Below are 22497 nucleotides of genomic sequence, written 5' to 3'. Positions count from 1 at the left end.
ACAATTGAAAAATGGCCTGGTCACTAAGGGGTTAAGGAAATGAATTTGCTAAACAAACATATTATAAAACTATGTTTACTTATTAGTGCAATCTAAAGATTGGCGAGACTTTGAATTACATATCAATCGGTTTTTGCAAAAAGCACACCTATTTGTGGTACATTTTCGATTTGCAGTCACATTTTTCGGAAACCCTGCCCAGTACCAAGGGATTGTTTGATTGCTGTTTGACATAAAGATATTTCTACAGCAGGGACATCTTCTTTCGTTAAAAATCTCTCTTTGCAAACACTGAATTCCGATTTGGCATACAATTGTTTTTCAAAATACCCTTTTTAGTACCAAGTTTATAAAAGCCATCCTCTGTTTTACTAAGAACCATAGCTAAAAATCGAGCTGGCGTAATTTTTTGCTCTGTCCACTTCGGGTACTTTAATTCTCGCAGTGACACCTTCGTCGACATTTGGCTGCTTTTCATTAGAAACTGCTAACATTTTCTTTGCTTGCTTTTCTAAACTTTTCTAAACCATGTATTCACATACCTCCTCTTCAAAACAGTTACCCCGAACTGGTAAGAAACGAGGAGCCCCCACCACCACAAGAGAGCGAGCGCCTTCCTGCACATTATGCAGCAACCACCCTGAAATGATCCAGCAGATGCTCTACACTGTTCTCATTATCATCATCATCATATTTGAAGGACTGTCGGAATCAGTGGTCCATGAGCAGACCTCTCCTTGGTCTCATTCTCGGACTTACGGAGCAGCATTGTTGGGCATCGAAAAGGAACTTGCAGGTTCTGCGAGGACATTTTGTAATAAATAATTTCCTCTTTACCGAGGAAAAGAAACAAACTTTTGCACTGAAAAAGGGTGAAACAGGTTTCTGCAAGGACGTTTTGTAATAAATCATTTCCTCTTTACCCGAGGGGAAAGTAACAAACATTTTGCACTTTAACTAGACGGAAGCAGTTAATGTGCACATTATCTAGGTAAAGTGCGTCAAACTCTCGAATCCTCACTTTAACTGAGCAAATCAGTTAATCTGCAGATTAACTAGGTAATGTGCACATTAACTGATTTCTCACTTTAACTGTAACATATATATAAATATATATACACACATATATATATACACACATATATATACACATTTTATAACTGCCCCCCTACTTTTGTCCCTGGCCCCTTATGTGCCCCCCTAAGTATGAATCCTGGAGACGCCACTGCCCAGAACTACCGGGAGACTTGGGATGTCTGGTATAACAGAGCTCCATATCAATCATACTCATGGTAATGTATCTTTTAACTACAAAAAAACTTATTTAATTTTTTTTTTGTAATAAATAATACACGTTATTCATATTCTGAATTAAATTTTACTTGCACAAACTGTTACCAGTACGTCACCTATTATCATGCCTCCAACTGTCCTGCTTTCGGCGGGACAGAACTGCAAAATTGGGACACCAGGGAACTGTTCTATAAAGTGGACACTAGGACCATGCGCTTAAGAAGCAATCCCTCCGTGGTCCTGATAGATTGTCAGTGGGGTGAACTCAACTCCCCCTTTTTTTTAAGACCCACTCCTTTTCTGAGCAGTACACCCATCGCTAGTGAAGTCTCTTGCATCACTGGTGAATCCCCTTAAGGACTTCACCCAACCTTCTCAAATTGAACAGCCCACATAGAGGTATGTAATATTTTTCAGAACAGCACTGCCACTGGCCACACCCTCAATCACATCACTTACATTAAAGTGTCCCTCTTTGTCCATTTCAAATGTTGGGAGTTATGGTGCAGTATGTCATGCTTTGCTTTTTTTTAGCTCATATATGTAGGTCTTGCTTTCCTAAATGCACTGTCTTTGAGTAAACAATGTAGTTATTTTTTTGTTTAAATCAAGTTTAAATCTTCAAAAATGTAAATAAAATGTATAGTTTGAGGTCATTGTGCCAACAGAACTAGGTATCTGTACAATTGCTTGTAGTCCAGTATTGTAGAATACTTGCTATGTTCCACAAGTAATATCTCATCACAAAATTACACTTTTCTCACCAGAAGATTTCTTGTCCTTTTAGATAAAACTTTAGTTTGTATACACCTCAGTTGTATTTTTCAGATTATCTTGGGCTATTGCAGAAAATTAGAGGAAAACATTTCATTTAGTCTAAGAGAATGCTAAAGGTTATAGGGGTGAATGCATCAGGGAATGTACTAGACCAGAGCTTTCTGGAGGGGAACAATATAAGATAGGAACAGAAATGGAATATAAGTAAGTATTAAAGGAGCAATTGTCATTATTTTTATCATAATATAGACTTTATGTTATAATACACCATTGCATTTTTTTTTCAAATTTGAGTACCGTATATTCTTGAGTATAAGCCGACCCGAATATAAGCCGAGGCCCCTAATTTTACCCCAAAAAACTGGGAAAACGTATTGACTCGAGTATAAGGCTAGGGTGGGAACTGCAGCAGCTACTGGTAAATTTCTAAATAAAATTAGATCCTAAAAAAATTATATTAATTGAATATTTATTTACAGTGTGTGTATATAATGAATGCAGTGTGTGTTTGAATGCAGTGTGTGTGTATGAGTGCAGTGTGTGTATGAATGCAGTGTGTGTGTATGAGTGCAGTGTGTGTGTGAGTGCAGTGTGTGTGAGTGCAGTGTGTGTATGAGTGCAGTGTGTGTGTATGAGTGCAGTGTGTGTGTATGAGTGCAGTGTGTGTGTATGAGTGCAGTGTGTGTATGAGTGCAGTGTGTGTATGAGTTCAATGTGTGTATGTGTGCAGTGTGTGTATGTGAGCAGTGTGTGTGCGCAGTATGTGTGCGCAGTGTGTGTGAGTGCAGAGTGTATGAGTGCAGTGTGTGTGATGCAGAGTGTGATGCAGAGCATTGGTGGGGGGTGGGCATTTTTATTATTATTTTTTAATTATTATAATTGTAATATTTTTTCTGTTATATTAATTTTTTTTATTATTATTATTTTTTTAATATTATTTTATTATTTTTAATATTTCATTTTATTATTATTATTTTTTCGTCCCCCCTCCCTGCTTGATACATGGCAGGGAGGGGGGCTCTCACTCCCTGGTGGTCCAGTGGCATTGGCAGTTCAGTGGGGGGAGGGGGGCTGTCAGAGAGCACTTACCTCTCCTGCAGCTCCTGTCAGCTCCCTTCTCCTCCGCATCAGTCCGTGCAGCTCCTCTGCCAGCTCACAGTGTAAGTCTCGCGAGAGCCGCACTATGACCCCGCGGCTCTCGCGAGACTTACACTGGGAGCTGACAGAGGTGCTGAACGGACCGACCGGCGCGGAGGAGGAGGGAGCTGACAGGAGCTGCAGGAGAGGTAAGTGCTTCCTGCCAGCCCCCACTGCCCCCCAGTCTGTATTATGGCAATGTAAATTGCCATAATACAGACAGTGACTCGAGTATAAGCCGAGTTGGTTTTTTTCAGCACAAAAAATGTGCTGAAAAACTCGGCTTATACTCGAGTATATACGGTATATTGAAGTATTGAAGACATCACTTTCCTACTTTTCAAACTTCACTTTTCTGGCAGCCATCTTTATTTTGTAAATCTTTTTTTTTTTTTTTACAATACACAAATATTACAGATAAGACCATAGGAATATAAAACAAGTTTTCCAAAAATCAATAGCACAATCAACTTACGTAGTGTGAGACTTAGGATTGTGGGTTTTATAAAAGTATATCTCAGACTGAACAAAAAGAAAACAATTATGCACACTTATACCAAGTGCTGTGAAAGTAGGATAGGGTACACAAGATATCTCTAAAACAGTATGTCAGGTTAGGCGATGGTAATCAAAGTATAACCAGGGCCGGCGCTACCATAAGGGCGCACTAGCCATGGGGCGCCAAAACTGTCTAGGTGACCGGCAGGAGGTGGGAGCATAGAGTACCCCTCTCCTGCCGGTCACTCTCTCTGTACTCATGCTGAACTGCCTGATTGATTAATTTACCAGGCCGTTTGTTGTGGTGCTGGTGTTTCGTTTTGTAAGGAAATAGTGTGTTCAGCCTCAGAGTGGATGGGAGCACCGAGGAGCAGCGCGGCAGCGCTTTAAGAGCTGAAGGCTGAGATACCTGACGTCATATCCCGGCGGGAAAGAGAAGGGCAGCAACACCTGGTGAGACTTGCAATGATAGGAAACAGTGAGTGTGTATATATGACCCAGTGAGTAAGTGTAATAGCTAGTGTGTATATATGACTGTCACGTATTCTTCGTCTCCATGTGACAAACATGGAGATAATTACCTTCCTAAGATTATGAGGAGTGCCGCTCGGCGGTCCTCTGCCATGATGCCTGGCTTTTGCAACATGTCGGTGGACGCCGGCCGCTGCGGACCCACTCTGTTATATAGCCCCACGTCCGTCCACGGTAAAGACGACAACGGCGTGCGGGTGATGTCACGCAAAAGACGCACACGCACGTTTTGGGGTCAAAGGCTAGGTACGGCCAGTCGGATCTGCAAGAGGGTTATTTAAACTAACTTATTCCTTAAGCTCATTGCCCTGTCGTGGTTTCCCTTAGATGGTTATCCGAGAGTGTGTTCCTGATTGTGTTTTTTGACTTTGGCTTCTTTTTGACTTCCCTGAATTCTGGTACCCCTGACTATTGGCTTTTCCTTATTGCTATGTCTCATGAGGTCATTCCTGACCTCGGTTAGAATTTTGACTATTCTCTGGTACTTGAAGTCAGGCCATTCTAAGGTCCATTTAGATGTTATCCTAAGTCCTAAGTGTGATACTATTCAAGCATGCTGGATCAACTGTAATCCTGACATTACGACATGGCCATAGATCCTGCAGATATGTGTCAGCACATAGTAGCTTGTGAGAGAAAGCTAGAGGAGAATGATCACCGTATGGATCAATTCGCCCAAGCTTTCAACACACTACTAATACTTACGGCTCTTTTGCAGCCTGAGGTCCCTTCGGCAGGTACACCCCCACCTACTGTATCTACACCTATCGAAAATATAGGTCACCTACTATCACCCTACCTTCACCTGCGCATTTTGAAGGTAATATTCATGATTGTTGGGGATTTCTTAATCAGATTGAGTACCATTTTGAAGCCTCACCTAGGTCTTTCCCCACAGATAGAGCCAAAATTGGGTACTTAATGAACCAACTACAAGGTAAAGGCTTAGCATGGGCCAATCCATTATGGGAAAGTAATAAGACTGTTGCCCATAATTACCAGGAATTTCTTGCGGAATTCAAACTAACGCCTAATCCTGGTAATCTCACCCCCTCAGCTGCCCTCTCTCTGCCACAATAACCCTGTCAAATTAACCCCTCTAATTCTGTCACACTCACCTTCTCTCACTCTGTCACACTCTTCCCTCCCAACCCTTCCACACTTATCCTGTCACAATAATGCCTCTAATCCTGTAATCCTGTCACACTCTGCCACACTCACCCTGTCACATTAATGCCCCCTTAATCCTGTCACACTCCCTCCTCCAACCATGCCACATTCACCCTTCATCCAAACCCTGACACACTTTGCTCTGACACACTTACCTCCACTCGCACTGTCACTCTCCCTTTTCGAACCATGTCAACCATAGGGGAAATATCTATGGCACGGTTTTGTTTTATCTGTAACTTTATCATTTGGAAAATATTTTTTTAAAGATTTTTTGCTCATTCAATAACTCCCTGACACCAGTACTTATTTATACACGGCTGCCAGGGTATACAACCATACCCCACAATTGTGTATAAATAATGGGCATAATTGCAAACTAAATTTATTTGTGACAAATCAATTTTGTTTGCAAATTATGCTACAACTGCAGCCAGATAGCTCACAATGCAGGGGCACAGGAAGCCGCAACACTGCACGCTTCTAAACAATGAATGTAGAGACTAACTCTCTGTATCCATACTGCAAACCTGCCTTTCAATATAGCGAGTGCCCCTTATACACACACAAGATGCAACCCTATATTGCAAAAAACAAGTTGCAAGAGTGCTGAGGAGGGACAACAGCTCAATTAGCCTGCCCTTCGGTGGCTTCCCGCTCAGTTCTCAAGCTGATTTTAGCTCATCTTGTGCCATTACAAAGAGAATCAGGCCATGCATCTCAGACTGATTCCACCCAAGAGGGCAGAACAGATCCAAAATACAGGCCGGCTCTCTCTGCACAAGAGGTACAGCAACCCCAGACGATCGCTTCAGCCTTGTCGTCTGGGGTTGCTGTATCTCTCGTGCAGAGGGAACTTGCTGGCATTTCGGATCTGGACTGCCCGTATGGGTGGGACCAGTCTGATATGTTTCAGAGATGTTCTCTCTGTAATGGCACAAGATGAGCTAAAACCAGCTTGAGTTCTGAGCGGGGATCCACCAAAGGGCAGGCTATTTCAGCTGCTGCCAGTTCTCAGTATTCTCTTGCGCCCCGTTTTTTGCTCTCCACAAGTTTAAAGGGTAATCCAGACGTGGACCCCTTGCTCACGGTGCCTAGAGAGATATCAGCTATGCCTCACTGATGATACCTAACAAGGCTGAAACGATCGTCTGGGGATGCTGTATCTCTCGTGCAGAGGGAACTTGCTGGCATTTCGGATCTGGACTGCCAGTATGGGTGGGACCAGTCTGATATGTTTCAGAGATGTTCTCTCTGTAACGGCACAAGATGAGCTAAAACCAGCTTGAGATCTGAGCGGGGACCCACCGAAGGGCAGGCTATTTCACCTGCTGTCCGTTCTCAGTATTCTCTTGCGCCCCGTTTTTGCAACCCTATATTTTTCACTTTAGGTGTTAGTGGGACCTCACATTTGAGTTTTGCCTAAGGCCTCATAAAGTCTAGAGCCGCCCCTGATTGGTAGCAATTGTAACAGGTAGGTGCAGAATTTCTCATGTTTTGTGCTTTTTTATTGCAATTTTAGCTCGGAGATTTAAGGAGATAAGTCTGATCAGCTCCACCTCCCTTCTGGCAGCCATCTTCAGTCGTGTAGTCAGTTCTTTGACCCTATGCTCACTATTTTGCAATTGTCCACTGCTTTGAACACTCAGTCCCTTTTCTATGGCAGTCATCTAGCCACCCCCATCCTCTTTTTCCCACTTTATCTCTACAAGTCACTTTCTGGAGTAATTTACTCCATATTGTAACTGTTGAGGCTGCAATCATCCCTTCTGGCAGTTCCTCACAAAAATATCTTTACCTATTGTGGCCTTTTTTTCCTATTTTTTTTTTTTTTTTATGCATTATGGCCTACTTATAGTCTCTTATGCCTGCAGCAGCCTCTTTGGTAATCCACGTAATCCTAAAGGGGCACATCACAAATCTAGTGAAACTGTGCCAATCTTTCCATTAATATTTATAGATATTTTATAAAGGAATATGATATATTCCTACAAAGGAATGGTGGTTTTATCAGCCATCAAACAGGTTCAGTTTACTGATTCCGTCTGTTTCATTCAAATAGCAGTTTCTTTATTTTAGCTGCCAATTCCTACATGTCCCATAAAAAAATCTATTTTATACACAGCAGTTCTCTGACCTTTAGCTACTGTACTTCAGTTTTAATTACTATGCTAGAAGTGGACAACTCACTTTGTTCTAAGAGAACTTTGTCTGCTTCATTTACATAGTATTACTAAGGATTCAGAAAAGCGTAAACTCCCTACAGGAGTGCAAGAGTCAATATGACTGGTAATTAGGAGATAAGGTAAAAAGGTTAGCTGCATTTCAGCATCATTCTAAAAGTGTGTTCTGATGATGTTGTTTCCCCCCTCCTTTGTTTCCTAGATTATATGGAATTATCTAGTGCACATCTGATACTGTTGTTCCAATGAGGATAAACTGGGCGTCCTTGTGGGCATGCTTGAGAAGATCTGATGTAAACCTTTGCATTGTTTCTCGTTGGCACGCTATTACGCTGCACGAAAGACATCATCGAACTCCGCCCACCGGTACCAAAGCTGTATCCTGGGAATCCAGAGTGCCGGCTACTGGTATTGCTGAGGACTTTTTAGCATGTTATATCCGAGAGATTGGTGAGAAGGAATACGTTTGAGAATTGTGTTACTGATTTTAAGAATAAAGTTTGTTCGATTGGATTTCGGCCGTCCATCGTTTTCCTGCATATTAGGCTGGATTTACATTCAACGCCCAAATAGCCTGAGCAGTTCTTAACCTGCTTCTTGTTTGTGAGTTCAATATACATATCTGGTTCTAAAAGTTATTGGTGTTTAAACAATATTACACTATTTGGTTTTATATCTTTCTCTTTCATGTTGAGGTCAACATATCTGCAAGTACAATATTTTTTATATTTCAAGTATTTTTGCACATAAAATCACCTTAACTGGTTTTTGCACTTACACTGAAAATATTTTGGAGTGGCACTTTAATTAAAGCATAATTAGAATTTTTATTTGCACAATAATCAATAAGCACTGTTTGCTGTTTTTTTTTTAACACTTTGTGACTTTTTAAGAAAGCATGCATGTTCAATAAGCACGTTTTTAAAGACACAAGCACACTTTATGTTTTGGTTTGATATCTGATTTAGTGTTCTGTAGAGCTAAATACACCAATAAGGTACTGCTTTTTAATAATAAATATTTTTAGCACCATTTATATTTGTAAGTTTTTGGTTGTTTGTTCCAAAGGAAAAGAGCCACTGAGAGAAGTCCTGCAAGCGCGAGTTAGCCGTAAGGTAAGACCAGCTGACAGGATAAGGTCAATGGTAGAGCAGAGAGATTGAGAAGGAGCATATCTACGAATTAGTGAACAAATGTAGAGGGGGCTAGAGTTGTTTAGAACATTATAAGTAAGTGTTGGTATTTTATTGTAGAGTACAGGAAGCCAATATAAGGTTTGACAGAGGGGTGGTGCATGAGAGGAGTGACCTGTATCGTTTATGTATGTATATGTATAGTATGTATATGTGATGTAATGCATGTCATGCTTTCCAGTCATGCTGTAATACTATTACATTACTATTATTAATAATATTGTAATTTCCATGTTGACAAAGCACCCAGAGTGGTGCAAAACACATCCAAGGCTTCTCTAATCTTTCTTTAGGGTCGGCTTCTTTGGTGGTCTAGTATCTTGCCATCTGTATTTTCTTTTTTGACTACAATAAATGTGCATTCTTTTTCTACGATTTTATCCTGATGTATTTTTGGAATAGCCTTCCAGCTGAAGTGGTAGAGGTTAACACAGTAAAGGAGTTTAAGCATGCGTGGGATAGGCATAAGGCTATCCTAACTATAAGATAAGGCCAGGGACTAATGAAAGTATTTAGAAAATTGGGCAGACTAGATGGGCCGAATGGTTCTTATCTGCCGTCACATTCTATGTTTCTATGTTTCTATGATTCCCTATGAGTGCGGATCAACATACTTGTCCTGTGTGAAATCATTGTAATTCCATCACCCATTATGCAAAGGTAGAAAAATGTGTAAATACATTTTCTGAAACTCTAGGGTTCTAAGCTGAAAGAAAATCTCTCATATTATTACGAGGCTGTCTACAAAATAAACCCAGCCTCTAATTAAAAGAAAAAAAAAAAATGTAACAAATCGCCATATAAATCACCAACAAGCATCTTACTGTATCCTGAATACAACATACACTGTACAGACTATATCAGGGAAAAAGCGATAGCAAAAATATTTGCAAGTGTGTTAAAGAATCTTCCTATAGTTATGGCTGAAGCTAAGCCAAAGAAATAGCTCATAAGCCTCGTCATAAATGGTTTCTATAATTAATTAAATCAAGCTTAAATATTCCACTTTGTAAATTGGGCTGGAAGTAATAGTCAAAATAGGTTAAATATATGTTTTCTCTAATGAAGTTAAACTATCTCAAAATTCCCATGTTTAAAAAAAATTAACGTTGTTGAGTGAAAACAGACAGTTTGAAAATAAAGTCATTTCATGTGTTATTTTTAGATTATTTTTTCAATTTTTGTTTAGTACTGTTTTTTCATAGAAGGGAGAGGAAGAGTGAGGAAAGATGGCTAGCATTTCTTCTGCAATTTAGTGGAGCTTAACAGTATCAAAAGTATTTTCCAAGCCATTACCCCCAAGGCTGATTAAACATCCTTGCTATTGGCATCCAAGGGCAGTTTATAATCTACTTTCTGAGCCTATATTTAGGGTTTGCACGATTTTATGTTATAGTAAACTAAGGATACAAAAATTATCTATCTATCTATCTATCTATCTATCTATCTATCAATCATCTTTCTGTCTGTCTTTACATTTTAGTAGATATACCTCCAAAGAAAACATGCATATTTTCTCTCATTTACATGTGTCTTTTGGGGTACCAGAACACACTAGTGAAACATAGGTATATAGATACAGGTGTATCCTAAATAACTAGGGGGAGAAGGAGTACAAAAGCTTCTTCTCCCTGAAGAGGCATGCTGTTATACTGAAAACATAATATACTGTATAAATCTACTTAACTCAAGATGGCTATGTTTAACTCTCGTAGTTAGAAACTTTAGGAATGATGCTCACGGGCAGGGGTCAAATCCTGGGGGAAAAAGTGTGGGAACTCACCCGAGATCCCCCCCCAAAGATACACTTGTATGGATAGACGCGCGCACGCACACACACATACTGATGACATTCATGCGCACACACTCTGACAGGCTCACACACAAATACACTCACAGACAAAGACACACACACACACACTCACAGACAAACACACTCACAGAAAAACACACACTCACAGACAAAGATACATACACTCACAGACAAAGACACATACACACACTCACAGACACACACACACACACACACACACACTTCCAGACACTCACAGACAAACACTTCCAGACACACACACTCACAGACAAACACACTAACAGCCACACACACACATAAGCTCACACTCACAGACACACACACTCCCAGATAAAGATACATACATTCACAGACAAAGACACATACACACACTCACACTTCCAGACACTAACAGAGAAACACACACACACACACACTTCTAGACACACACACTCACAGGCAAACACACTAACAGCCACACACACACACTCCCAGACACACACTCACAAACAAAGACACATACACACACAAACACACTCACAGACACACACACTTCCAGACACACACACACTAACAGACACACACGCATAAACTCACACTCCCAGACACACACACACAAACACACCCAGACACACACACACACATACACTCCCAGACTCACACTCACAAACATACATTTTTACAAAATGCTTAAATGTCCACCCAGCCTCCCTACCTGGAGAGCTGGCATGGACTTGTCCCTGGGGTTCAGTGGGGGTAAAGCCCGGTGGGCGGCTGCAGTGGTGTATCCTGGTTTTGTGCTGCCCTAGGCAGGACAAAACTCAGACACCCCCCCTCCCCCGCGCGCGCGCGCCACCCCCACCCAACCCTTCCCCCCTGCCCCGCCTTCTAAATACACACACATTCACTGAGAGATACGCATACACTAGCTAACACACACACAGTCAGACACACACAGTCGGACACACACACACACTAACAAACACACACAGTCGGACACACACACTAACAAACACACACAGTCGGACACACACACACTAACAAACACACACAGTCGGACACACACACACACTAACAGACACACACTAACAAACACACACAGTCTGACACACACACTAACAAACACACACAGTCGGACACACACACACACTAACAAACACACACAGTCGGACACACACACTAACAAACACACACAGTCGGACACACACACACTAACAAACACACACAGTCGGACACACACACACACTAACAGACACACACTAACAAACACACACAGTCTGACACACACACTAACAAACACACACAGTCGGACACACACACACACTAACAGACACACACAGTGAGACACACACACTAACAAACACACACAGTCGGACACACACACACTAACAGACACACACTGTCGGACACACAGTCAGACACACACACTAACAGACACACACACAAACTAACAGACACACACATACACACTAACACACACACACACACTAACAGCAGGACAAAACTCAGACACCCCCCCTCCCCCGCGCGCGCGCGCCACCCCCACCCAACCCTTCCCCCCTGCCCCGCCTTCTAAATACACACACATTCACTGAGAGATACGCATACACTAGCTAACACACACACAGTCAGACACACACAGTCGGACACACACACACACTAACAAACACACACAGTCGGACACACACACTAACAAACACACACAGTCGGACACACACACACTAACAAACACACACAGTCGGACACACACACACACTAACAGACACACACTAACAAACACACACAGTCTGACACACACACTAACAAACACACACAGTCGGACACACACACACACTAACAAACACACACAGTCGGACACACACACTAACAAACACACACAGTCGGACACACACACTAACAAACACACACAGTCGGACACACACACACTAACAAACACACACAGTCGGACACACACACACACTAACAGACACACACTAACAAACACACACAGTCTGACACACACACTAACAAACACACACAGTCGGACACACACACACACTAACAGACACACACAGTGAGACACACACACTAACAAACACACACAGTCGGACACACACACACTAACAGACACACACTGTCGGACACACAGTCAGACACACACACTAACAGACACACACACAAACTAACAGACACACACATACACACTAACACACACACACACACTAACAGACACACACACACACACTAACAGACACACACACACTATCAGACACACACACACTATCAGACACACACAGTCAGAGACACACACTCACATTAACACATTTTTTTTTTATTTACCCCCCCCCCCCTACCTTTGGGAATGCTGGGGGTGGGGGGGTTCTCCCATTCCCTGGTGGTCCAGTGGCTGCAGGACGGCACTGGCGGGCAGGCTGGGCGGGCGGCGAGGGAGCTCTTCCCCTGAGCTCTCTGCTCAGCTCCCTCGCGCGCCGCCCGCAGAGTGAGGCTGGGAGGCGGAGCCGGAATATGACGTCATATTCCGGCTCCCAGTCTCACTCTGCGGGCGGCGCACGAGGGAGCTGAGCAGAGAGCTCAGGGGAAGAGCTCCCTCGCCGCCCGCCCAGCAACCAGCCCAGCATGTCTGTTAGCCGCAAGGCTAACAAGACATTTGCCTTGGGCATTTGGGGGCGGCGTTTTTTGCCGCCCCCTGGAAAATGCCGCCCAAGGCAAATGCCTTGTTTGCCTCGCGGCTAATACGCCCCTGGGCGGCTGTGGTGGCTGATACACGCGGCGAGGGAGCTGCTGGTCTGTCTCCTCTGCTCCACTGCGGGCTGTCTATTAATGCCGGGAGCCGAAATATGACGTCATATTCCAGCTTCCGTAGACAGCACGCGAGGGAGCAGAGGAGACAGACCAGCAGCTCCCTCGCCGCGTGTATCCGCCACCACAGCCGCCCGCCGGGCTTTAACCCCACTGAACCCCATAACAGGGGGAACACGGGGGCTCCTGCAGGAGCAACGGGAACGGCGTTCCCGCTGTAAAAAAAAGTGCAGGAACGCCGTTCCCACGAGTTCCTGCAGGACTCGAGCCCTGCTCACGGGGGTCAGAACAGACCAGAGGGAGCATTGACAGGGGACTGAGTAGGGCTAGGCTAGCAGATGTCAGGCAGAAAGTAGGGGGCAAGGAGTTATAGTAGTGAAAAGTTAGGGGTTATTTTAGTTTTAAAAATTACCTGTGAAGTTTTGTCCCACCCTCCCTTTTTTTTCCGGTGGTTTTGTTTTTCTGTCACAGTCTGGGCAGCAGTTTGCCAGGTATTTAGGTCATTCAGGCATGGTTGATCATTGGTGACAATGATCGGTGGGAGGTTCCTGGTGGCGTGGGGAACTGGGAACCTCAGATAAGGGGAAGGCATCTGGGTATGTTCTCCTCAAACTGGTTTTCAGATTTACACCTTCATACCTTGGCAAGCTGGAGGGAGGGGGTGGGTTGGTTACGTCATGTGTTTAGGTTTTAAGATGTTTTGGTTCATTGTCCATGTTAACTCAACTATTTGTAGTTAAGGGTTTTGCAGGAAAATTAATTTCTATAAATTTTGTACCCTTTTAGGGCCAAAATACACAAATTGGAAAATAATTTTCCCATGTCAGTTTTCCAAAACTCCCAGCTTTTAAGGTTTGTTAAAATGAGAAATAAAACAATATTAAATTAGTTGCTTGCATGAAGATTAAGCAAAACCCATGCTATTTTGAAATTACATATACACACAGTTATGTTTGCTTCTATAAAACATATGCATAACATATGCACCACATGTCTTAAAGACATAGGCATCTTGTACTTGTGACCATCGCCCCTGTTGTGTAATTATATTTGAGAAGTCTGCTACATTCCACTTCTGTGGGTATATTAATTAGCCAATAATTATTATAAGCCAGTCAAATAATTAGCAGCGTCGGTACCGTGTCTCTTGTGCTAAGAAAATCTAGGCAACTTTCAATGTTCTGTCATTCAAGAAGAGATATTGGCAGCACATCATCTGACCAATCATAAAAAAAATTGAAATAACCACTCTTATAGCATAACAGAATTATTGTTTTATGGAACTGCCTAACTGTTTTGTCTCCTACAGCTTTAATATTAGGTGAATTAATCTCTGAAATTGAAATTTACCTCTGTATTACAGGCAGATACCTCCATCAGGCCTCAAAATAATAGGGTTGCCTATTGATCTAGATAGAGTTTGCGGAGAAATGGATATATTAACTACAGTGAGCATATATTGATGCCAAAATGCGTTGACCACACGCTGAAAAATATATGTGCCATGAAGTGATCTAGATAGAATTGGGCCTGAAATGGATAAATTATCCAGCGGTAGAAATCATTGTCTGAGAATAAAATAGCATTAGCTGCTGTATCGTGTTTTTATCAGTGTAGGAGACATGAAGTAGCAAAGCTAATTTAGTTCTCTGTCATTCGTACACAGATCACAGATATCAGTATTATGCTATTTGGGATGCATGTGAAATGTACAAGGGCTCCCTGAGAATGTCCTGCCATTAAAACATGTTTTTCATTCCCAATGTTTTAAATTCTTTTTTTTTTTGTCATTACTTGTCTTGTGCTTTATAAGATTTTTACGTTGATGAAGTAGATGGACTGTTAAATGTAATGAATTTTCCTTTTGTAAATCAGGGGGCTTTTCAATATTTCCTAAACACCTTATTAGTTGCAGATGGGTTAACCTAGTTTCCATATTGACTTTTTGAATGGAGCGCAATATGCTAAACAAAGCAGAATTTGGACGCAACTAGGAGATATATGACATGTATGTTTAAATTAGTAGCATTGATGTTTAGCCTTAGATGTTTTTACCTTCAACAATAAAATGACATAATGTATCATAAAATAACCAACAAACACAAAAAATATCGAATGATTAACGCTCAAATGTTATTTCTTTTTATTTGGGTATTTATTGTCTAAAGTTAATTATGGTGGATATCTATAAAAGGAACTCTGGTTAAATACAAGGTTATCCAATAAACTGAGAAATTCACGACAATTTGCAGTTTAGTGAATAACATTGTTTATATCACACTGACAATTTTGGTACTTTGAACAAGCCAATTTAATCTATACATGCAAATAATACATCCTTGCATTCAAGGAAACTAGTGATGCTGGATAATACAGTTGTGCTCAAAAGTTTGCATACCCTTGGAGAATTGGTAATATATGTACCATTTTGAAGAAAACATGAGTTAGCAGGCAAAACACATTTCTTTTATTTATTATGGAATTCACATTCAACTGTAGATTATAACAGAATGGCACAATCATAAAAAAAACATGGCAACAAAGAAAAAAATGAAATTACCCCTGTTTAAAAGTCTGCATACCCTTAGTTCTTAATACTGTGTATTGCCCCCTTTAGAATCAATGACAGCATGCAGTCTTTTGTAATAGTTGTCTATGAGGCCCCTAATTCTTGCAGGTGGTATAGCTGCCCATTTGTCTTGGCAAAATGCCTCCAGATCTTGCAAAGTCTTTGGTCATCTTGCATTAACCACACGTTTGAGATCTCCCCGAGTGGCTCGATGATATTAAGGTCAAGACACTGTAATGGCCACTCCAGAACCTTCACCTTTTTCTGTTGTAACCATTGGAGGGTCAACTTGGCTTTGTGCTTAGGGTCATTGTCATGCTGGAAAGCCCAAGAGTGTCCCATGTGCAGCCTTCGCGCAGAAGAATGCAAATTGTCTGCCAGTATTTTCTGATAACATGCTACATTCACCTTGCCATCGTTTTTCACAAAATTCCCTGTGCCTTTAGAGCTCACACCACCCCAAAACATCAGTGAGCCCCCACCATGTTTTGCAGTGGGGATGGTTTACTTTTCACTATAGGCCTTGTTGACCCCTATCCAAATGTAGCGCTTATGGTTGTCTTGTCACTCCAAATAGCAGTGTGCCAGAAGCCGTGGGGCTTGTACAGGTGTTGTCGGGCATTTTGTAACCGTGCTTCTTTGTGCCATTGGAGCAGTAATGGCTTCTTTCTGGCAACTCGACCATACAGCTAATTTTTGTTCAAGTATTGTGCTCCTTGAAACAAATACACCGTCTATTCTCCTGAGGTTACCTGTTTTTCTTTGTATCCTGAACAATTCTTCTTGCAGTTGTGGCTGAAACCTTTCTTGGTCTACCTGACCTTGGTATCAAGAGATCCCAGAATCTCCCACTTGTTAATAACTGATTGAACAGTACTGACTGGCATTTTCAAGGGTTTGGATATCTTTTTATATATTTTTCCATCTTTATTAGACATGTGCACCAGGGAAATTTTCATTTCATACAAATGATTTTGTACTAAATAAATAAATTTCATTCGTCAATCCCGAATTTCATCTGCAAACCATTCATTTTCGAACAAAATTCCTTAAAAATTATTTGTTTTCATCCATTTGGACGAAAACATCACAGTCGCTAGTGCAATAGGGGGGAGCTGCCACAGATTAGATCCTGCCACATGCCCCTACCTGTGCCAGGTCCCCCCGTGTAGTAGAAGCAAGTCATCTAAACAGCAAGCTGCCAGTGGCTGCTTGCTGTCATTTAAAACTGGATATAAAAATCTGTATTTTAAATAGAAGTGATAGTGAGCTACAGGAAGGATAAATGTAACCAAAATTTATAGCAAAAACTATAACAATGTTGCACTATGAAAAAGTAGCTATTTAGATATAAATAGCTACTTTTAACACATACTCTTACCGTAGCTCTACCACTTCTGTATAAGATATATTTATATCCAGTTTTTAATGGCAGCCAGCAGCCAGTGACTAAATATAAATCAGTATGGGGGGGTCAGTATTACCCCCATATTGATAAAAGGGAGGTTAAATCCTCCCGTATGCCCCTACTCGCAGTATGCTGAGAGTAGGGGCTTGCCGCCTAAACAGCGAGTTGCCACTAGCATTTAAAACTACTAGTGACTAGCTATTTCTGCCCAATCACTAGTGCAATAAGGGGGGACCTGGCACAGGTCCCCCCGTTCCAACATGGTGGGGAACACAAATAACTAAAATGGGGGGGGGAATAGTGCCCCCCTGCCCCTCCTCCCCGTGTCCTCATTAATATAAACAGGGGGATCTAATGGGTCCTCACCTATGAGCGGCGGGTGGGGACCCTAAATAAATAGATAATTGGGTTAACCGAGTGTCCCCCGCCAGGTCCCCACCAATGAGAGGCAGATGAGGATCCTAAATAAATAAATAATGGGGGGCACCTAATGTCCCCCGCCAGGACACCACCAATGAGCATCAGGTGGGGACCCTAATTAAATAAATAATGGGGGGGACCTAATGACCCCCCCAAGTTCCCCCCACGAGCGGGACCTGATATCCCCCCAGGTCCCCATCCATGAGCGGTGAGAGGGGACCCTAAATAAATAAATAAAGGGGGCCCAATGTCCACCCCAGGTCCCCACCCATGAGCGGCGGGTGGGGACCCTAACAAAATAAAAGGGGGGACCTAATCAAACAGTGTTATGAGTCAAATTACATAGCATGGGAAAATTCCAAAAACATTCCCACGCTGTGTAAAATGACACAGATCCCTCTGGGATAATGGGTGGGAACCAGGGGGGACATTAGGTCCCCCCCATTATATATTTATTTAGGGTTCCCACCAACTGCTCATGGGTGGGGACCAGGGGGGACATTAGGTCCCCTCTTTAATTTATTATGGTCCCCACCCACCGCTCATGGGTGGGACATTAGGTCCGCTGTGTGGGACATTAGGTCCCCCCCATTATTTATTTATTTAGGGTATCTTTACCTGCCGCTCATGGGTGGGAACCTGGCGGGGGACATTAGGTTCCCCCCATCATTTACTTAATTAGGGCCCCTACCCGCCGCTCATGGGTGGGGACCAGAGGGGACGTTAGGTCCCCCTGTTTATATTAACAGCCCCCACCCGTGGGTCATGGGTTCCCCCCATCATTTACTTAATTAGGGCCCCTACCCGCCGCTCATGGGTGGGGACCAGAGGGGACGTTAGGTCCCCCTGTTTATATTAACAGCCCCCACCCGTGGGTCATGGGTTAGGGTGCAGGGGGCACTATGTCCCCCCTATTATTTATTTATTTAGGGTCCCCACCCGCCACTTATGGGTGGGGACCTGGGGGGGGGGGGGAATTATGCCCCCCACATTATTTATTTATTTAGGGTCCTCACCTGCCACTCATGGATGGGGACCAGGGGGACGTTTGGTACCCCCGTATATATTAATAGCCCCCACCCGCGGGTCATGGGTGAGGGTGTGAGGGGAGGGGGTACTATGTCTCCCTCATTATTTATTTATTTAGTGGGGGTGGGGGGCTCTATCCCCCCCATTTTTGTTATTAGTGTTCCCTACCATGGGGGAATGGGGGGACCTGTGTAAGGTCCCCCCTTATTGCACTAGCGACTGGGCAGCAATAGCTGGTGATAGACCAAGAAGAGACAAAGAGGAGAGGACCAGGGGACCTACTGCTGGGTTAAACCATTGGAAAATGGCTTACTTCATGAAGGTAGTATGGTGCTAAGACTACTGCTATAGCAACTTCAATAAGATGAAGCTGTTATCAGGGTGTCTGTTTATCTTTTAAGGGCTAAGCTACCCCATTTCTGCCTGTATTAAATACTCCTGTCCCCGAACTGCAACTGCTGTAATTTCACTCTTAAATTCTAGCAACTACACAAATGTAGCATACGTGTTAAAACCTAATTTAAAAACATTTCAGTGCAAACCCATGTTAGTTGCACAATTTAGGCAAAAATATCTGTTTTAGAAAAATTCTCAAACTATAATCAAAGTTTGACTATTTTAGCCTGAGATTTGCAATTTGGTTTTCTATTCACCAAAAATCAATGTTCTTGACAAATAGACGGCTGTGCATTGCATTTTTGCTCAGCTCTTATGCAAATGAATGCTTAATAACACAATGTCTTAAAAAAAATATTTATTTAAAATATTTTAACATGGTCCATAAAATAGAATGGCTATTTAGAAAGAAAAGGAATACCATCACCCATCCTCCTCTACTTTGTTGTGGGTATTATGAACGTTGTAACTTGCTCATTTAGGTTGAAAAAGCAATCAAGTATGTTACATTGAATCTCTATCAAATAATGAATGTAAAATCCCCACATTGTACTGAATTCAAATATTATCTTCAAAAAGAGTAAATGTTTGACTCTGAAATACTAATTGGATTTCTCTGTGAATTATCTATCTTGTATATTAATAAGGTTTATAAAAACTATTAAACCTCACCTGAGTGTCTCTAATTTTATGTTGTTTGGTGGCTTATAATAACCACTAGTGATGTCGCGAACATAAAATTTTCGGTTCGCAAACGACGAAAGCGAACTTCCGCAAATGTTCGCGAACCGGCGAACCGGGCGAACCGCCATAGACTTCAATAGGCAGGCGAATTTTAAAACCCACAGGGACTCTTTCTACCCACAATACTGATGGAAAAGTTGTTTCAAGGGGACTAACACCTGGACTGTGGCATTCCGGAGGGGGATCCATGGCAAAACTCCCATGGAAAATGACACGGTTGATGCAGAGTCTGGTTTTAATAAAGGGCATAAATCACCTAACATTCCTAAATCACAATGGATATGGATTGACACCTGACATATGACATATTGACACCTTGACATATGGATTGACACCTGTCCTCAGAGACCCTGATACACACTGACACAGAGCAGAATAGGGACTGTTCCATCTACATAGGGTCACATGGCAGATATGGATTGACACCTGTCCTCAGGGACCCTGATACACACTGACACAGAGCAGAATAGGGACTGTTCCCCCTACATAGGGTCACTTGGCAGATATGTATTGGCACCTGTCCTCAGAGACCCTGATACACACTGACATAGAGCAGAATAGGGAATGTTCCCCCTACATAGGGTCACTTGGCAGATATGGATTGACACCTGTCCTCAGGGACCCTGATACACATTGACACAGAGCAGAATAGGGAATATTCACTAAATGCCAAACATTGTTATACAGGGGAATATTCAGTAAATAAGGATATGGGGGGGGGGGACCTACTGTACTCCCCCCCCGGCCCCCACCCCTGCGCAGTGGGTGGGGCAATAAATAACAATGAGGGAGGACCTACGGTCCTCCCGCTCGCCCCCAACCGTGAGCGGTGGGTGGGGGCCATAAAAATAATGAGGGGGGGACCTACTGTATGATGTTGTATCGATCAGGTAGTGTAAGGGTTATGCTCGCTTCACAGTGACAGACCAAACTCCCCGTTAACGCACCGCAAACAACCGTAAACAGTCCATTTGCACAACGGCAAACTGGCCATTTGCACATGGTTGGATACCAAGCTAGCCATGTCCCGTTCCTTGTCCTCACTGATGTCATTGAAGGTCTCTTCCTCCACCCAGCCACGTACAACACCAAGGGTCCCCGAAAGGTGACAACAAACCCCCTGGGACGCCTGCTGTGTTTGGTCTTCCACCTCCTCAAAGCCACCTTCCTCCTCTGACTCCTCTTCTTCAGACTCCTCTCTCTGCGTTGCCTCTCTCTGCGTTATTATAAGGTGTGTTAAGTAGTACTATTCTTATCAGTTTAATCCCTGTTACGAGTAGAGGACTATTTCCTTGTTTTGCCAAACCCCTTCAAAGATGGAAAAAGTGGTATGAGTGGAAGAAACGAGGAAATGTGGTCAGGTGGTGGTGCCAGCCCCACCGAGGGCTTGTACCCAGGTATGCTAATAAACTGAAAAAAGAAAAAAATCTCCCAAGAAGGAGATCTAAAACTGGCATAGGAAAAGGTTAGACAACTATTATAAAGTGATACCTACAAATCCTAGTGAGCATAGGTGTGTAATAGAGGGAGAAAGGGAAAGCAGAGTAATGCTTCCTAATACCGTGGTTAGTACCCTTTGTTAAAGTAAATTGAGTAATGGACAAAAGTCTTTATTGTATCATTTTTAAATAACAAAGGGATACTATACTCATTCCCCTATAGTGGCTAATTGTGTAATAATGGTAATACTATTACCTATCATATAATATTGCCAGGGGCAAGAAAATTCCCTCTAAATAGATGGGTATAGGCAGAGAGTATGGAGACCAGAGTGATGCTGTCATAAAAAGTGTCAATAAGGTGATATAAAGTTAAATGTATCACAGACACACAACCACCCTTTCTCTTAGCTAGTTTCCAGAAATGCTGGATAGGTAGAAGGGCTATAAAGACTCAGAGAGGTCTAAGAAGAATCCTCTAAACTAGCCCTAATCTCCTTAAACACCTTCAAGGGTGTTCTAAGCTAAAGCTCGATCTAAACGTTTAGATGACTGCCTGATTTCCCATCACAGATGCTGGCTAGGAATAACACTGTGCAAAACAAAGAGTGGGTCTAAGTGCCCATAGTGCAATAAAGTGTCCCTAGTGAAGTCAAAAAGAGAATAACGAGCTGGTGCCCAAGAGAATAACGAGCTGGCGCCCTATCAGGGGACGTGTATATGGCATCGATTTTAGAAACCGGGAGATGGAAAAAGATGCTTGGTCGGTCCTCCTAATTCAAATTTGGGGCACTGCGCATGCAATCCGTGCCACCAGATAGGAGTGGTGTGTTAAGTAGTACTATTCCTATCAGTTTAATCCCTGTTATGTGCCTTTTTTTTGGTTTGGTTTTTGAAGCCACAGTGCAGCACCAGAGGGCCGAAAAATTGTACACATGCCTGAAAAATTAGGTATTGTTGCAGCCGCTGCTGTACCAGTGGCCATAACAATTTATGTTTGTTTCCCGGGCAGAAAGTGCCCTAAAACATTGCGGCTTGAACCCTAGTTGGTGGCGGATAAGTCACGCAAGTCAACCGGCATTCAGAGCTAAAATACAGCAGCGTGTGGACCATTTTTAG

This window comes from Pelobates fuscus, chromosome 1 (assembly GCF_036172605.1).
Source record: "Pelobates fuscus isolate aPelFus1 chromosome 1, aPelFus1.pri, whole genome shotgun sequence".
NCBI classification, from domain to species: Eukaryota; Metazoa; Chordata; class Amphibia; order Anura; family Pelobatidae; genus Pelobates; species Pelobates fuscus.
The sequence above is the reverse complement of the archived record's forward strand: the minus strand, read 5'-3'. Positions refer to the sequence as shown.